The 17,559-nt window shown below is 41.2% G+C and overlaps 1 pseudogene; it reads left to right on the forward strand.

The window, feature by feature from the left end:
• The first annotated feature begins 4,231 nt into the window (after positions 1–4,231).
• LOC145105761 (flotillin-like protein 4) overlaps positions 4,232–17,559 on the forward strand; it is a 44,984-nt pseudogene continuing 31,656 nt past the window's right edge.

Genomic DNA, 17,559 nt, shown 5'->3' on the forward strand with positions numbered 1-17,559 from the left:
TAAGATTGCTACTAACCCAACCATGCTCCACATAGAAGAACAATGAGGTTCCATTTTCTAAAATCCGTTGTGACAAAATGGATTATCCATAGTATTAGATGCTAGCATATAGTTTCTCTTTTTACCGATGTGGGATTGGGTTTGCATCTTAAAAATCTTCCCCTCAAACCCAAGTTCGACTGTTCATCAGATCCAATCTTATGTCATACAAGTAATACTCTCAGGACACGCTTGTCTGACATGGAACCATCAGGAATGTAACATCCCGACTCTAAGGTATAATATTTAATTAAATTGCATTCATAATTTCAGAGCAACTCGACGAGTTGGATGCTCCAACTCGCCGAGTAGAGGAGTTAATGGCCGCATGATTTTTAGATTCTACTCGACGAGTTGGAGCACCCCGACTCGACGAGTGGTGCTGAGTGAGAAAACTCTAATTTTCAGGGTTTATGTCCTATTTAAAGGACCTTAAGCCTCCATTTTCGCCTCCCTTATCACCCTAACACTCTGTGAGAAACCCTAATCGAGCTATAACCTTCTGTGAGAGGAAGGGAGGCTAATACTTCATATTTTAGTGCATTTTTGAAGGAAGATGGAGGAGAAAAAGGCTTGGGACGAGAGGGAGCTCTTGGATCCGGTGTTCATTCATTCATAGCTTCTGTTTGAAGGCAAAAGCTACCACCTTGCTCATTCCTTGGTTAGATCTCGTTTCTAGGGAGTTTAGGGCCTTTTTCCATCCTTCTTTGAGTTCTAGACTGTTGTAAGCCATGGAGTTGACACTTCAGATCTGGACAATATTTAGGCCCTTGAGCCCAAAGGTCCAAGCTTTATCAAGCTAGTGGCAAGTTTTGTATGCATTAAACCCAATATAGAGCTTGTTTTGGCATTTCGAACCCTAGATTCCATGCATGGACGTAAAGCTTCCAGCTTTACGTGGAATTTCAGCCTTGGGAGGCTAGATCTAGAGTTTGGGACATTATTTTTGCTTAGAAGCGTCTGAATGAGAATTTGTCTAGAGGCACTCGACGAGTGCATGAGCCAATTCGACGAGTCAACTAGGGTTTTCCCCGATGGACTGCACGCGCTACAACTCGGCGAGTTGATGAGACAACTCGACAAGTTGAGTTGGATTTTCCCGATACTTCAGAGGAAGCGAAGGAACTCGACGAGTCACATAAATGCACTCGACGAGTTCAGTCAACATGGGTTGTTGACTTGAGCGTTGACTTTTAGGGTTGGTCAACTGTGGACCTTGGAGACCATGGAGGTGTATGATGTTCTTTTCACCCTTTTGAGAGTTATTGGAGGAGTTATCTTAGCATCTTGGAGTGGTTATTACAATTTGCTTAATAGAGATAATTATATTCTGTATGCGGAGTCTAGACTGTTCGTGGGGTACTAGATCTACTTACTTACTTTCGAGGTGAGTCTTCTCACTATACTTACCTGAGTGGTATTATTGTGCGACCGGAGGGTCTTATATGCCTATATCGAGTATGTGATATCATGCATTTGTCTCTGTGATTTATGTTGTATATTATCTTGTGCTTATTGGTTAGGACCGGAGGGTCCAACCCGAGTTGTGAGACTAGAGGGTCTTCACTGAGACACATGACCGGAGGGTCCTTATCAAGATATATCCATGAGAGGCTAATTATTGTGTGTGGTATTTTAGGGAACTCACTAAGCTTCGTGCCTACCGTGTTGTGTGATATGTGTTTCAGGTACTTCTCAGGATCACGGGAAGGCGCCGGCTTGATTGTGCACACCTATTCGAGATTATGTTGAGGATTCTGGGATATTATCAGTTGTTTTTTTGATTTGTGGTTTTTGACAAATGATACATTGTGGTTTTGAGAAAATGTGATATTATGTTTTATGTGATTTAAAAATGAAAATTTTATTTGAAAATTTAAGGCGTTACAAGTTGGTATCAGAGCCTTGGTTTGAGGGATTCAGATGTACTCTCGGGTATGTCTGAACTCAAACTGAGGACTTGAGAAATTTTTTCTAAAAAGAAATGATTTTTATAAAACGAGCAAGAGTTTTACAGAGAAAACGAAACGGAGCAGTATGTACAGTCAGCCAGAGCCCGAACCGTGATTTCCCAAAATACCATTATTTGCTTGTATTATGAGATATTAGAGTTGCATGCTAGAGGATAGGCTAGGTACTTCAGAAATTAGGGCTAGAGTTGCCTGATTCATGATCCCTTAGCCTAGGGTATGCTATTGATTGATTTTATCTGATATTTGCTCTGTGGGTGAACAGAGTAGGGAGAAACATAGCAGGAATCTTTGGAGAGAGTTTTGAGTAATCTAGGAGAGATACCCAGATGATCATTGAGGAATCTACCGAGAGAGTAGTGAGATCCGTGAGGGATAGAGTACTGTGAATTAGGATCCTAGGAGGAGGACTTGGGATGGCTACAGGTTGGTGTGGAAGGTAGTATTGGGCCCGTACTACTGAAAGCACTGGATCTGTATGCGACCCGAGTAAGAACCTTAGGATGCTAATGAGCATGTAGGGGTGGGTAATCGAGTGTGTGAGTGTTGAGCTAGTCTCTGATGATTTTATGTTTGCATTTCAGAGACACTATGGTGATTACCCGCAACAACTGATGTGTGTGGAATGCACTAGTTTTAATCCTACTAACTTAGACACAAAAACAAACACACGAAATGCAGTGTACCTATCGATTAGCAGCTTAGTTCAAGTAAGTAGGGTATCGAACACATGGAACGGTAAACAATTAAGACTATTACTAATATTATCTAAATAAAACAAGTAAAAAAGGAGGTTTTCTCTAGTTTTGCAAGACTTGAAACTTAAGCAAATACTAAACACTTAAACAAAAGGGAAATTAACAACTAAAAGAGGAACAAAAGACAACTAGATTCAATCAAATTAAAGAGACTTCTGTTTAGATTCGATTCACTTATTCCTATGGTTTATTTCGTGGCAAGTGCAATGGATTAATATATCAATGGTTACCGATTTCTAATATGACTAGGTTCATGTTCACTATTACTAATCCTTTAGCAAACAAGTTAATTCAAACAGTGATCAGTTGATTAAACTAACAGGTTTCCTAGTGTTCAGTTCGGATCAAGTAAGACTTGTAATATTAGTTAACTAAATTTATCAATTCAATCAACTCTTGTGTGGTTGTTCATCACACAAGCTTACACATTAACTTACTTATTTTCTAGTTAATCCTAGGTTCATATTCACTAATACTAGGCATACAATATTGTTTTCACAAAAACCATATGATACAAGCAATTAAAAGATGTTCATGCAACTTAATAAACTTGATTATTAACATAAAATAATTATTTTCAACACATAAGGGTCTTTAACAAGCTTAACAAGACAATTCACCATATCAATTTAATCCAAGCCATAAAATCAAACCATATTCATAAGTTTATCTAGTCTAAACAGAAGTAAAGAGTTTTTAGCTCATATCTACAACAAATAAAAAACTAAAAACGAAATTTAATGATTGAAACATGGTTCATGCAAAAGATTAAGATAAAAGTAATGTTTGTTTGCCTTTGATCTCTTCAAATTTGACTTCTAGGTTGAATTCTCGAAAACCACAACTCTAAGAACCCTTCTGGCCTCCAAAAATCGTCTAAAGCTTCCAGAATTAGTTAGGGTTTCGAATGAAAGCATTTCTATATATAAATTCTGAAACCAGTGCCAACTCGACGAGTTTTTGACCCAACTCGTCGAGTTGGTCATTAAAATCCCGTGTACGACAAGTCAGCATCAAGAATCGCGAACTTTCTGATCAAAACACGAAAGTCGTCCGAAATCGTGTCTAGTTTTCAGTACATTTAAATCTCATCAATCAGAGTTATGGTTCATGAGAAATGGCCAAAACACTGACAAGGGGTCAAGCTGTCTAGCAACATCCTTCTTTCTTCAAAATCCAAGATCCAAGCTTCCAATCGCCAATTCCGCTTCCTTTTCCTTCCGAGCATGTCTTTATTGCTGAAAATGAAATTTTAAAACTAATTAAGCATCTTTTGTTCATTAAATGAGATAAAATCAACATAAAGTATTAAGATAATGCATGAATTTTATAACTAAATATGCCCATATCAACAACCCCGGGGGCAGTGGTACTAGTGACGAGGAGATCCACAGGATCATTCATGAGGAGGTGGCCGCAGCTATCAGAGAGGCCATACCGGAGATGTTTGGGTCTATTAAGACCATGTTGATTGAGACATTCGATGAGCGATACGCTACTGTTGCGGAGGCTGTTGCTGCTGCAGCCACCGCGACCATAGCTGCAGCCCGACCACAGGGAGGTGACTCGTTATTGTTCCGTGAGTTCAGCAACAAGAAGCCACCAGAGTTTGACGGGACGTAGGATCCGATCACTTCCATGAGATGGATCTCCGGCATTGAGGGGTGTTTTTATACGTGTTCATGTCCAGAGCATCTGAGAGTCCGGTTCGCGTTGAACCAGCTTTGCTTGGGAGCGAAGGACTGGTGGAAGTTTGTGACGACTGATTTTACCCCTGCAGATCATGTTCAGCGACTGGGAGAGGTTCACCAAGTTATTCCTAGATGAGTATGTTCCCCATGTGGAGAGGGAACGTTTGGCACAGGAGTTTCTGTCTCTCAAGCAGAAGACAGGGTCAGTGACAGAGATTACGAAGATGTTTCGTGAGAGGGCGTTGTTCTGCCCTGAGCACGTGTGAGCTGATACTTAAGCATACTGAGGCAGGATATTCGGGAATTCGAAGCGAACTCTTCGTATCGTACATTGGCTGAGCTACAGACCAATGCCAGGAGGAGGGAGATTGAGCTACAGTTTTAGACTAGAGAGGAGGAGGAGTCTCAGGGTAGAGACAGGATACCAGTACAATCGCAGCCGACGACCAAGCGGGCTAAGCCCGCCGATTCGAGAGCTGGGGGCCAGAAGGGCCGCACTTGTGGCAAGTGCGGCAAGAGTCACGAGGGATCTTTCCGATCTGGGATTTGCTACAAATGTGGCAAGGAGTGGCACATGTCGAAGGACTGCCCCAAGGGATTTGCGGTTTTCTTTCATTGCAACCAGACCGGCCATCGAAAGGCTGAATGTCCTCAGCTCACTCAGATATCATCCCAAACTTCTACTCATGCTGCTTTGCGTGTTACTGATGGTCGGCCAGTGAAGTCCGAGGTTCCGAGGGCTCGTGGGAGAGCTTTCCAGTTGACTGCGGAGAAGGTCCGCGCAGCACCTAACGTTGTTGCTGGTACGTATCTCTTCCCTTATGTTATTTTGAAATTTTTTTATGCTTATACTGTGCTGCATATAGGTACGTTTCTTGTGAGTTATGTGCTTTCTTTGGTGTTATTTGACTCGGGTGCGAGTCGATCTTTTGTGTCTTTATCCTTTAGTCGTCACCTTAGTGTCAGAGGCGAGGTGTTGAGTCAGCCACTGAGGGTTTCTATAGCCGATGAGCATGCGTTTTTGCCACTGATGTATTCCGGGGATGTGTATTGGAGATTTTTGGTGTAGAGTTCTCGATAGATCTAGTGCCGATAGCGATGGATGATGTATGTGTCATAGTGGGCATGGACTGGTTGAGCCAATTTGGAGTTGTGATTGACTGTGAGCGTCAGATGGTGACCATACGAGACCCTAGTGGGGGAGTACTTACTGTGTATGGCGAGGGGACCAGATCTGGATCAACTTTCTGTTTTACCGCCAGGGCGAGACAAAGTTTACGGCATGGATGTATAGGCTATCTAGCATATGTGATGGATACGAGATTTGCCACTGAGAGGCCGAGTTCTATTTCTGATGTTTCGGTTATGTGTGAGTTCCCTGATGTTTTCCCCGAGGAGTTTCCGGGTGTGCCTCCCGAGAGGCAGGTGGAGTTCCGGATTGATTTGATTCCGGGTACGGCGCCTATTGCCAAGCACCTTATCGCCTTGCTCCGCCCGAGATGCAGGAGTTGTCCTCGCAGCTTCAGGAGCTGTTGGGGAAGTGTTTTATTAGACCGAGTATCTGTCACACCCCGTTAACGCGGAAACATGAAGGGTGACAGGCTAAGGTCTCATAAGACAAGGTACATAGGATTACCAACCATAATCATTAAGAATTTTAAGTTTACATCATGTTTGAAGCAAAATTACATTTTAGTTCCCTAGTACAAAGTCTAATACATAATAAAAGAAACATCAGGTGCAAATTCTTGTTGATGTCTAATTTAGATCACTGACCGTTCCCTGAAAAGCATGCAAAAACGAGGGTTAACTATAAAATAGTTGGTGAGTTCACAGGTTTATATAGGTACATCATTTGAGTAAGAAAATATAGATTTGTTCACAAAAGTTCAAACTCAAAATGAGTGTTGAATGCCAAAGCACTCCGTTCACAACCAAGCCTAACGACCGTTCTTGCCCCATTCCATCATGTCCATGGTTTCCATGATGTCAGTTCACGGAAATATGCACTCACGGTTCTGAGTGAGTAGGGGTTGTCTACCCCAAATAGCGTTATCCATAAGACCGTCGGCTCGAAATACGAGTTAATAGGTTGTAGTTCGGTTCTCGGGGACTTAACATACAAAGTTCATAACAAATTCATACCACAAAGTTCATATCAAGAGTTCATCGTATAAAGTTCATAACACAAGTTCATAACAGAAAGTTCATAAAAGAGTATCGTTCCAATTTCATCAAGTTCATAAAAAATATCGTTTCAAGTTCATTAAGTTCATAAAACCATACCGTTCCAAGTTCATTAAGTTCATAAAACAATATCATTTCAAGTTCATTAAGTTCATAAAATAAGATCATTCCAATTTCATTAAGTTCATAAAACAAGATCATTCCAAGTTCATTAATATAGTACGGATAGCTCATAAAACAGTAGCATGCTTTTCACCCCAAAACATGAAAACAATAAAAAGGGGGTTGTGAATACTCACAAGGGAGAGTTTGCGGTTCGAGCTTCGCGGTTCGGTGTTGTAGAGATCGATTTCTACTAGTGCCCTATGGAACAAATAGTTTCTAGTGAGATACAATTCACTAATCCATTATCTAATAACTACCTATCCAACTAGTGGTGTCGTAAAAGTGCCCAAAGTGTGTACGATTCATTATCGGTATTATCGAATTCACGGTGCCTTATGTTCAAAAATCTATAAAGGCATGAAAATGAACTCCAAAAATTGTAAAACTTTACATTCTGATTCTAACAGAGGGTATTAGTGTCCAGATATTTTATAGACATTTTTGAAGGCCATTTGTTATTTATTTGCAATTTGAGTCTAAATAATAAGAAAAATTCAAAGTAAATAGTAAACAGTTTCAAAAATTCACAAATTAATTTCCACAGGTTATAATAATGTTTCTAAAGCTGGGAAAAATATTGGTTTGTGCATTTGAGTTACAAGACCCAGTTTTGTAAATTCATGCTCTAATTCAATGAAAATTTTGAATAAAATACCAAACAGTGACAAAATTGTATGAAAATTTAGGTGGCATCCGTACTTAGTACATAAATCAGTAATTTAATTTTTCAGATTTTTATCTCATTTGTAAATATTTATTTTGAATTTTTGACCATTAAATCCTTATTTTTGTAGAAAAATAAAGAATTTGTTCTAGCACTTTGGGTTTTACAGAACATCACTTGAAGATATGAACTTACATAAAAAAAATTTCTCAAAATTATTTCGGAACTAAATGGGGGCATTCAACCCCAACACGTTTAGAAATGTTGCACCAACTAGGGCATGAGTTCCAAATGTAGCTGGAAGTTCAAAAAATTTTGTAGAAAATTCTGTAATGTTTTTGTTCATGATATTTTATGTACTCTGAGGTAATTGTGTTAAGTTACTAAAATAATTTTATCCAGATTTATTTTGCGGTTTAAGGCCTTTGATCATGTAATGAAATACTAGTGATCACAGAAAAAGTGCTGATGGTGCAATTGTTTTGTAAAAATTGCTTACAATCGAAATCTTAATGTTTTACACTAAGACTAATTGGGTTCGAAAGTTAACTCAAATTAATATGTCTCAGAAAAAGAATCTCATGATTTCGTTGAGAAATGAGTGAGTTATGACCTTTTAAAGTCGAGTAAACAAATGTGACAGAATGTTGAAGGCTAAAACTCATGAAAACATAGTTCAAATTCCTATTTTACCGAATGATATGGGATTATTTTGCATAGATTGAAATATAAAAACATTATATTAAAGATATTCTGTATAAATACTTGTTTCTAACCATTTGACCTTACATGCAACCAAGCTAGATGAGACTAAACTTTTGAAAAATTGGTTTTTGGTGTTAGATAAGGCTTGCATGTGCTCACCTTTGCTCTTGACTTTGGTTTGATCATGGATCATCACCATTTACAGAGCATGCAACTTGTTTTTGGTGGTGATCTACAAACATCAAGATCAAACAAATGTTATTTGCAAGAACATGCCTTTGAAATCGGAAATTAGAAGGAGAAAGTGAGTAGAACTTGTAAAATTTGTTATGGATCTTCAAGAGGTGTATGATAAGCACTTACCCTTTGATATGAAGCTTCATGAACACCCAAAAAAGTGCTGAAAATTCGTGGTTGAGGGGCTGATTTTTAGAGAGAGAAAGTGAGGTTTCTAGAGAGAAGGAAGAGAGAAATTGAGATTTTGTCTCTCTGGATAGACCATCTCTCTCGTCATCTCTTTGGGTCTATACTTCATTAAAATCGTCCACAAAACTCTAGAAATGTTGTTTAACATCTGAAAAATGAATTGGAAAAATCTCTCCCACAGAAAATGCCTCTAAGGTCGGTTTTGCCCTCTCACATTGACATGCAAAATCTGACCTCGGGATTTTGCATAAATGAGTAATAATGAGTGAGAGAGAGAGAGAGAAGGAATGGAAGAGCCTATGAACGGATTTTGGGAGGAGAGAAGGGATTAGAGGCTTGTTGAAAAGTGGTAAACTTTATAAATATGGCCCCATTTCAAATTTTAAAAAAATTATCTTTAGTTTTTATAAAAGTTCTAGATATATTATATAAACTTCCAAGAGTTTATTTCTTGGTTTTCATTCAAGTACTTTTTTTTTGAAATAAATTCATAGACTTGCATTTTAATTTATAATTGTAGGAATTAATTATTTTGTGATTTAAATTTTGTAAAAAAATTAAATATATAGTTCATGTAAACGGAATAAGGGTTCATAATATAAGAACGTAGGATTAGACAATCCTTGAATTGTACTTTTGATTCATAAATGAAATTATGAATTGCATGAACATTGTCTCAAATTTGTAATTAGTTATTATTATGATTTAATTTTGTTCATATTTGCTTAGAATACTTAACCTTGTTAAGTATTTGATTGTTCCAATATGGAAATTTTGGGTTGATAGCATACCCTTGAGTTGTGATCTACCAAACATAGTTTTGTGTCTAGACTTAAGGTTGAACTTTGGCACTTTACCACATAGTTTGTTCATTCACATGTCAATGTGAGTGTTCCACACAAGCTAAGGTACACTAATTGTTCCGAAGGATCTATTAGGTCGCGAACCTAGTTCAACTTGTAACTCAAAAGAAAAGTTAAGTGCACACAATGAAATGACAAGGTTCTAGATGATTCCTAACCTGAGATTTGACGGTTGTCACAGTATCTCACCGAGGGGAGCGCCGATCCTTTTTGTCAAGAAAAAAGGATAGTTTACACCGTATGTGCATTGACTACCGGGAGTTGAACAAATTGACGGTTAAGAACCGTTATCCACTACCGAGGATCGACGATTTATTCGATCTGTTGTAAGGGGGGTCTTGGTTTTCCAAGATTGAGTTGAGATCTGGGAATCATCAGATGAGGGTTTGCGAGGAGGATATTCAGAAGACGGCCTTTAGGACTCGTTATGGGCACTACGAGTTTGTGGTGATGCCTTTCGGACTCACCAACACACCGGCAGCGTTCATGGATCTCATGAACTGGGTGTGCAGGCCCATGTTGGATCAGTCGGTGATCGTGTTCATCGACGACATTTTGGTATACTCGAGGTCCAGAGAGCAACACGAGGAGCATCCTTGGGAGATTCTCAGAGTATTGAGGACAGAGAGGCTTTACGCCAAATTCTCCAAGTGTGATTTCTGGTTACGAGAGGTCCAGTTCTTAGGACACCTCGTCAACTAGAATGGGATTTTGGTCGACCAGGCCAAGATTGAGGCGGTTATGCGATGGGAGGTGTCGAGGTCCCCATCCGAGATCAGTAGTTTTCTTGGCCTGGCAGGCTACTACCGGAGATTTATTAGGGATTTCTCCAAGATTGTCGTTCCTCTTACCAGATTGACCAGGAAGGGTATTGCTTTTACTTGGGGGCCCGAGCAGCAGGCCTCATTTGAGACTCTTCGCCAGAGATTGTGCGAAGCTCCAGTGTTAGCCCTTCCCGAGGGAATGGAGGACTTCGTAGTTTACTGTGATGCATCTATATCAAGGATGGGTGCGGTGTTGATGCAGAGGGGACACATGATAGCATATGCATCGAGGCAGTTGAAGCCTCACGAGACGAGGTATCCCACGCACGATTTGGAGTTGGGGCGGTGGTGTTCGCCCTCAAGATTTGGCGCCACTACCTATATGGTGTCCGATGTACCATATACACGGACCATAAGAGCCTGCAGTACCTTATGGATCAGCCCAACCTGAATATAAGACAGAGGAGGTGGTTAGACATAGTGAAAGACTACGACTATGAGATCTTGTATCACCCTGGCAAGGCTAATGTGGTAGATGATGCCCTAAGTCACAGAGCAGTGAGTGCTCCGATCCGAGACGTGTGCATGAGGATGATGGTGATGACTCCAGTCTTAGATACCATCCGAGAGGCTCAGGTGGTAGCCGTGACACCAGAGAACCGTAAGAGAGAGCGGGTGATCAGATAGATTATTGACTTTAAAACGGATAGTCGGGGGCTTATGACCTTCCGTGGGCGGATTTGGGTACCATATACGGGTGGAGCTCGACGTATTTTGATGGAGGAAGCCCATAGGTCGAGATTCTCGATCCATCCGGGTGCCACCAAGATGTATTTGGACTTAAAAAGGGATTATTGGTGACTCTGCATGAAGAGAGATATGGCGTGGGTAGTCGAGAGATGCTTGACCTGTCGTCAGGTCAAGGCGGAGCACCAGCGTCCACATGGCCCCTTGCAGCCTCTAGAGATTCCCCAGTGGAAGTGGGAACATATTTCCATAGATTTTATCAACAAATTACCGAGGACCGCGCGAGGTGTCGACGCGATATGGGTGATTGTAGACCGGTTGACGAAGAGCGCTCACTTCCTGGCTATCAGTGAGAGCTCTTCTGCGGAGAGATTGGCCGAGATCTTCATTCGAGAGGTGGTAGCACGACATGGGGTGCCGACATCGATAGTGTCAGATCAAGATGTGTGTTTTACTTCCAGGTTCTGGAAGAAATTTCATGAGGAGTTGGGTACCCGGTTTCACTTCAGTATCGCATATCACACACAGACATATGGGCAGAGCGAGGGGACAATTCAGACGCTCGAGGACATGCTACGTGCATGTGTTATGGACTTCGGTGGAAGTTGGGACACTTATTTTCCCTTGGCTAAGTTTTCATACCACAACAGCCATCACTCCAGTATTGGTATGCCTCTCTTTGAGCTCTTATATGGGAGGAGGTGTCGGACTCCCATCTGTTGGGGAGAGGTAGGGCAGAGAGTGATGGGGGGCACTGAGATAGTGCTCAAGACAACCGAGCAGATTCAAAAGGCCAGACAGAGATTACTGACGGCCCAGAGTCGCCAGAAGAGTTACGCCGACCGGCGCCGTTCAGAGCTAGAGTTTCAGGTCGGAGATTTTGCCCTCCTGAAAGTATCCCCATGGGAAGGGGTGATCCGATTCAGGAAACGGGGCAAGCTGGGCCCCAGATACTTTGGCCCTTTCAGAGTGATCGCTCGAGTGGGTAAGGTATCTTATCGGTTGGAGCTTCCTGCAGAGTTGAGCCAGATTCATAACACCTTCCACGTGTCCCAGCTAAGGAAATATGTAGCCGATGAGACGGCAGTGGTCCCTTTGGAGGACATTCAGGTAGATGAGAGCCTGAACTACATTGAGAGGCCGATAGCGATCTTGGATAGGAAGGTGAAGGTCTTGAGGAATAAAGAGGTGCCCTTGGTTCAGGTTCAGTGGCAACATCAGAAGGGATCCGAGTGTACATGGGACCCGGAGTCCGAGATGCGAGAGCAGTACCCAGAGTTATTTCCAGAGGATGACTTCGAGGGTGAAGTCTGATTCTAGTGGGGACAATTGTAACATCCCGACTCCCATGTATAATATTTAATTAAATTGCATTCATAATTTCATAGCAACTCAACGAGTTGGATGCCCCAACTCGCCGAGTAGAGGAGTTAATGGTCGCGTAACTTTTAGAGTCTACTCGACGAGTTGGAGGACCCCAACTCGACGAGTAGGTGCTGAGTGAGAAAACCCTAATTTTCACGGTTTGTGTCCTATTTAAAGGACCTTAAGCCTCCATTTTCGCCTCCCTTATCACCCTAACACTCTGTGAGAAACCCTAATCGAGCTATAACCTTCTTTGAGAGGAAGAGAGGCTAATACTTCATATTTTAGTGCATTTTTGAAGGAAGATTGAGGAGAAAAAGGCCTGGGACGAGAGGGAGCTCTTGGATCCGGTGTTCATTCATTTATCGCTTCTGTTTGAAGGTAAAAAGCTACCACCTTGCTCATTCCTTGGTTAGATCTTATTTCTAGGGTGTTTAGGGCCTTTTTCCTTCCTTCTTTGAGTTCTAGAGTGTTGTGAGCTTTCCATGGAGTTAAGACTTCAGATTTGGACCATATTTAGTCCCTTGAGCCCAAAGGTCCAAGCTTTATCAAGCTAGTCGCAAGTTTTGTATGCATTAAACCCTATATAGAGCTTGTTTTGGCATTTCGATCCCTAGATGCCATGCATCGACGTAAAGCTTGCAACTTTACGTGGTATTTCAGCCTTGGGAGGCTAGATCTAGAGTTTGGGACAATATTTCTGCTTAGAAGCGTCTGAATGAGAATTTATCTAGAGGGACTCGACGAGTGCATGAGCCAACTCGACGAGTCAGCTAGGGTTTTCCCCGATGGACTGGACGCGCTACAACTCGGCGATTTGATGACACAACTCGACGAGTTGAGTTGGATTTTACCGATACTTCAGAGGAAGCGAAGGAACTCGACGAGTCGCATAGATGCACTCGACGAGTTCAGTCAACATGGGTTGTTGACTTGAGCGTTGACTTTCGTTGACTTTTAGAGTTGGTCAACTGTGACCTTGGAGACCATGGAGGGGTAAGATGGTCTTTTCAGCCTTTTGAGAGTTAGTGGAGGGGTTATCTTAGCATCTCGGGGTGGTTATTACAAATTGTTTAATAGAGATAATTATATTATGTAGGCGGTGTCTAGACTGTTTGTGGGGTACTAGATCTACTTATTTACTTCCGATGTGAGTCTTCTCACTATACTTACCTGAGTGGTATTACTGTGCGACCGGAGGGTCTTATATTCTTATATCGATTATGTAATATCATGCATTTGTCTCTGTGATTTATGTTGTATATTATCTTCTGCTTATTGGTTAGGACCGGAGGGTCCAACCCGAGTTGTGAGACCGGAGGGTCTTCACTGAGACACATGACCGGAGAGTCCTTATCGAGATATAGCCATGAGAGGCTAATTATTGTGTGTGGTATTTTGGGGAACTCACTAAGCTTCGTGCTTACCGTGTTGTGAGATATGTGTTTCAGGTACTTCTCATGATCGCGGGAAGGCGTCGGCTTGATTGTACACACGTATTCGAGATTATGTTGAGGATTATGGGATATTATCAGTTGTTTTGTTGATTTGTGGTTTTTGACAAATGATACATTGTGGTTTTGAGAAAATGTGATATTGAGTTTTATGTGATTTAAAAATGAAAAATTTGTTTGAAAATTTAAGGTGTTACAAGGAAGACTTTCGATATAAAGCTTCAGGAAAAGCTTCAGGATTAACTTCATTGGACTGAAAATTAATAGGGATTGTGCCACCTATGCCGACCACATCATACGGGCTACGACCATAACTCTGATACCATTTGTTAGGATCATTACTAGCTCAATCATGTTCAACATAGAATAACAATGAGGTTTCATTTTTTAAAACCAATTGATGATAGAAAGGATAACTTATTGTCTTATATGCTAGCATATATTATCTTTTTTTTACCGATATGGGACTTGGTTTGCATCCAAACGAAAACTAGCATTATATATAATTAAGGGCACTTGTGGAATCTTTTTGAAAAGGTTTCATAAGCTTTTTAAAAACTATTTCAAAATAGCCTATCAAAAATTAGGTTATAAACTAAATTATAAGCAATAATACATTATTTTTATTATATTATCAAATTATAAATTAAAATTAATTAATTTATAATCTTGACAAAATTGAAAAAACAGTGCATGTGGTATGCATTTTTTTGGGGTTTTATTCCAAACCTCGACTTTTTTGGATTGGTGGTCCTTTTGAGCTGGTTTACATGTAGTTTTGGTCCCTGTCCAAAATAAAAGACTATTATACCCTTAATGAATTTGGTTTTCATTTTTCTTTCACTTTTTAAAATTATTATTATTATTAAATATAAAAATGGGTCCACCCCTCTCTCTCTCTCATATGTATAATCGTCTTCTTCCTAAAAAACCCACACAACTTCTTGTCAAAATTAAAACTCAGACAATTTCACACATACATACACATTGTGGTCTCTCATCTTCTTCGTCAATACACACATACACTTAATGGAGAAAGCTTCAGTGACCTTATCTCTCTCTCTCTCTCTCTCTCTCTCTCTCTCTCTCTCTCTCAATCGGCCACTACATCCCAGAATACATACCACAACAATCATCTTCTTCAATCTCATACATCAATCTATATTCTCATGCACCTCTAAAAGATTCATGTCTAAATAACATTGAATCACCGGCAACAATCTACAAGATTTCAGCACTTATTAGCAATTCGATGGGCGACGGGAAAAGGGACATCCGGTCTTTGGTTTTCATCTGATCGAGAAGGCTAATCACAAACGAGGCAATGACAGGGAAGGCTCGGTGTAACGTCCCAAAATTCAAGGCCAAAAATTTCATTTTTAATATAAGAAAACATTTCATAACTTTGTCCCAAAAATTGAAAACATTTCATTTGAAAATAAATATCAGATTCTAATCCCAAAGATCACATAATGCGGAATAAAATGGGTAAATGCGTTGCGATCGTCCCGAGCTCCTTTTCTTGAAAACAGAAAATACCTAAAACCAAAACTGTAAACCGTAAGCACGAAGCTTAGTGAGTTCCCCAAATACCACATACCATACATATCAACTGGACCATACATGCCATACATATTGTGAGCCATACATATCAATCAAATAAGGTGCTATGTGCCGCACATAGTCTTGCCGTTATGCCACGGGCCACCACGTGGCCTTTCTTGCCAAGCTGGGGGCCAACCCCTGGGTCTTACAGACAAGTGCCAAGAGCCGCCTCCTGGTCTTCCATGCAAGTATCACAAAGACAACTAGCATACATACTACGCAACTTAGCTAATGAGCATAAGGTGTGCCAGGAGCCACCTCCTGGTCTTTCATACATATTGCCTAGGGCTAACCCCCGGGTCTTCCTGTCATACATAATAACATACTGGGTGTCAGGAGCTACCTCCTGGTCTTTCATACATAGTGCCTAGGGCTAACCCCCGGGTCTTCCTATCATACATAAACTAAATGGGTCGACATTGTGGCTGTACACCCATACAAACAGTGAGGAGACTCACCTTGCACTGCTAAAGCCCTGTTGATATCCCTCTGGCTGCTATCTGACAATTCCCGAACTGCTAATCCTTCGGCTCCCCGAGTTACCAATACCAAGATAACACTTAGACCAAAACCAATAATTCTCCTTAGGGTAAAATGACCATTTACCCCCTAGTCCATCCCGGTACATATCCACGGCCCAAACCATAGTATAAAAGGACCAACACTAGGTAAGCTTCCCAAGCCCACTAATGGCCCAATTTGCTACATTGGGCCCAATCCCTTAATGGGCCTTACTCTAAGCCCAAAACATACTCTTGGCCCATATTAACTGAATCCTGATGGCCCAATAAGGCCCAAATACCCAAGCATGGCCCAAACTGTGGCCTAATAACACCAAGTCCATACTGACAGATTACACGGGGCGTACATCTATGTACACTAAGCGTACTGGCTAGAAGGTGCGTACACTAGGCATACCTGCACGTAGGCTCAGCGTAAACCCCCTCTTAAGATCATTTCTCATTAAGTGCTTAATACTCCACTTCAGAAGCTACAATCACAGATCCTGGTCCTTTTCCACGTCTTAATCCATAAAGTTACTGACTTGGTGACTTTACTTGGCCCAACAAGCCCAAACTCCCAAAAATGATATTCTACTTACATAAAGAGGGCTAGATCTCATGCATGAACCCATTAAGACATTCAAGATGGAGACTTTACTGCTTATGGGACCCTTTTAGCTCTGAGGGTGCCAACCCTAAGCCATAAACGAGATTTCACCATAAAGTACCATTCTTGGGACCAAAATGACTCCAAAACCACACTACACTAGATCTAAGCATTCTTAAGTAAAGTTATGAACTTTATACCTCCAAAGAGTCCCAAATGGTGATGCTATTCCAGATCTATGAGCTCCAACTCCCCAAGTTCTTCCTTGCCAAGTTCTTCTTTTCCTCTTCCAAGCTTACACCACCAAAATGAGCTTCTTGAAGTCAAAATCACCCAAGGATGAAGGGATGAGGCGTTTGAGGGTTCCTCTGGGGTTAGGGGACAGACAAGGAGGCTAGGGTTTGAGCCATTATGTTCTTTATATAGTGGTTGGCCCTAAAATTAGTGTTTCTGGACACTGGGCGTACATCCTGTACGTTGGGCGTACGCCAAAAACACTTGCGACCATTTCCTTTTTATATGTTGGGCGTAACCCAGCTTACGCTAGGCGTACCCACGCGCCTTCTACTTTTTATGCATGGTCCTTCCTTTTCAACTTTTCCATTAGGGACCATAATGCCAATAACTTCAAAGAGTCATATCTTCCTTACTCGAGGTCTGTTTCCAACGAATCTTTATATCCACAAAAAGGTGTCGGCAAGCCCTGCACTTCAAGTCACACCTCCCAAGCCTAAAAACCTTCCGAATAAAACTCAAGACCTATAAAAGACCAAAACGCCCCTTGCCTTGGCCTTTGAAATTCATAAGCGAATACTTTCAGAAAAGGGTGTTACAAATCTCCCCCACTTAAACTAGACTTCGTCCTCGAAGTCCGCTACGACCAACTATCCTGCAATCTGCTCACAACATTCCTATCTGATGCATACATCACCTGCTGAGTCCGATCCCCGAAGAACCACTTCTATTGGCCTTCCGGCCGATCTTCCTGAGCGAAAAGCTATTCCTCGAAGGTATCCCCTTGAGAACCCTCCAATCACTATAAACCT

The sequence above is a fragment of the Lactuca virosa genome, chromosome 4 (genome assembly GCF_052849685.1).
Source record: "Lactuca virosa cultivar CGN04683 chromosome 4, Lactuca_virosa_CGN04683_v6, whole genome shotgun sequence".
Lineage (NCBI taxonomy): Eukaryota > Viridiplantae > Streptophyta > Magnoliopsida > Asterales > Asteraceae > Lactuca > Lactuca virosa.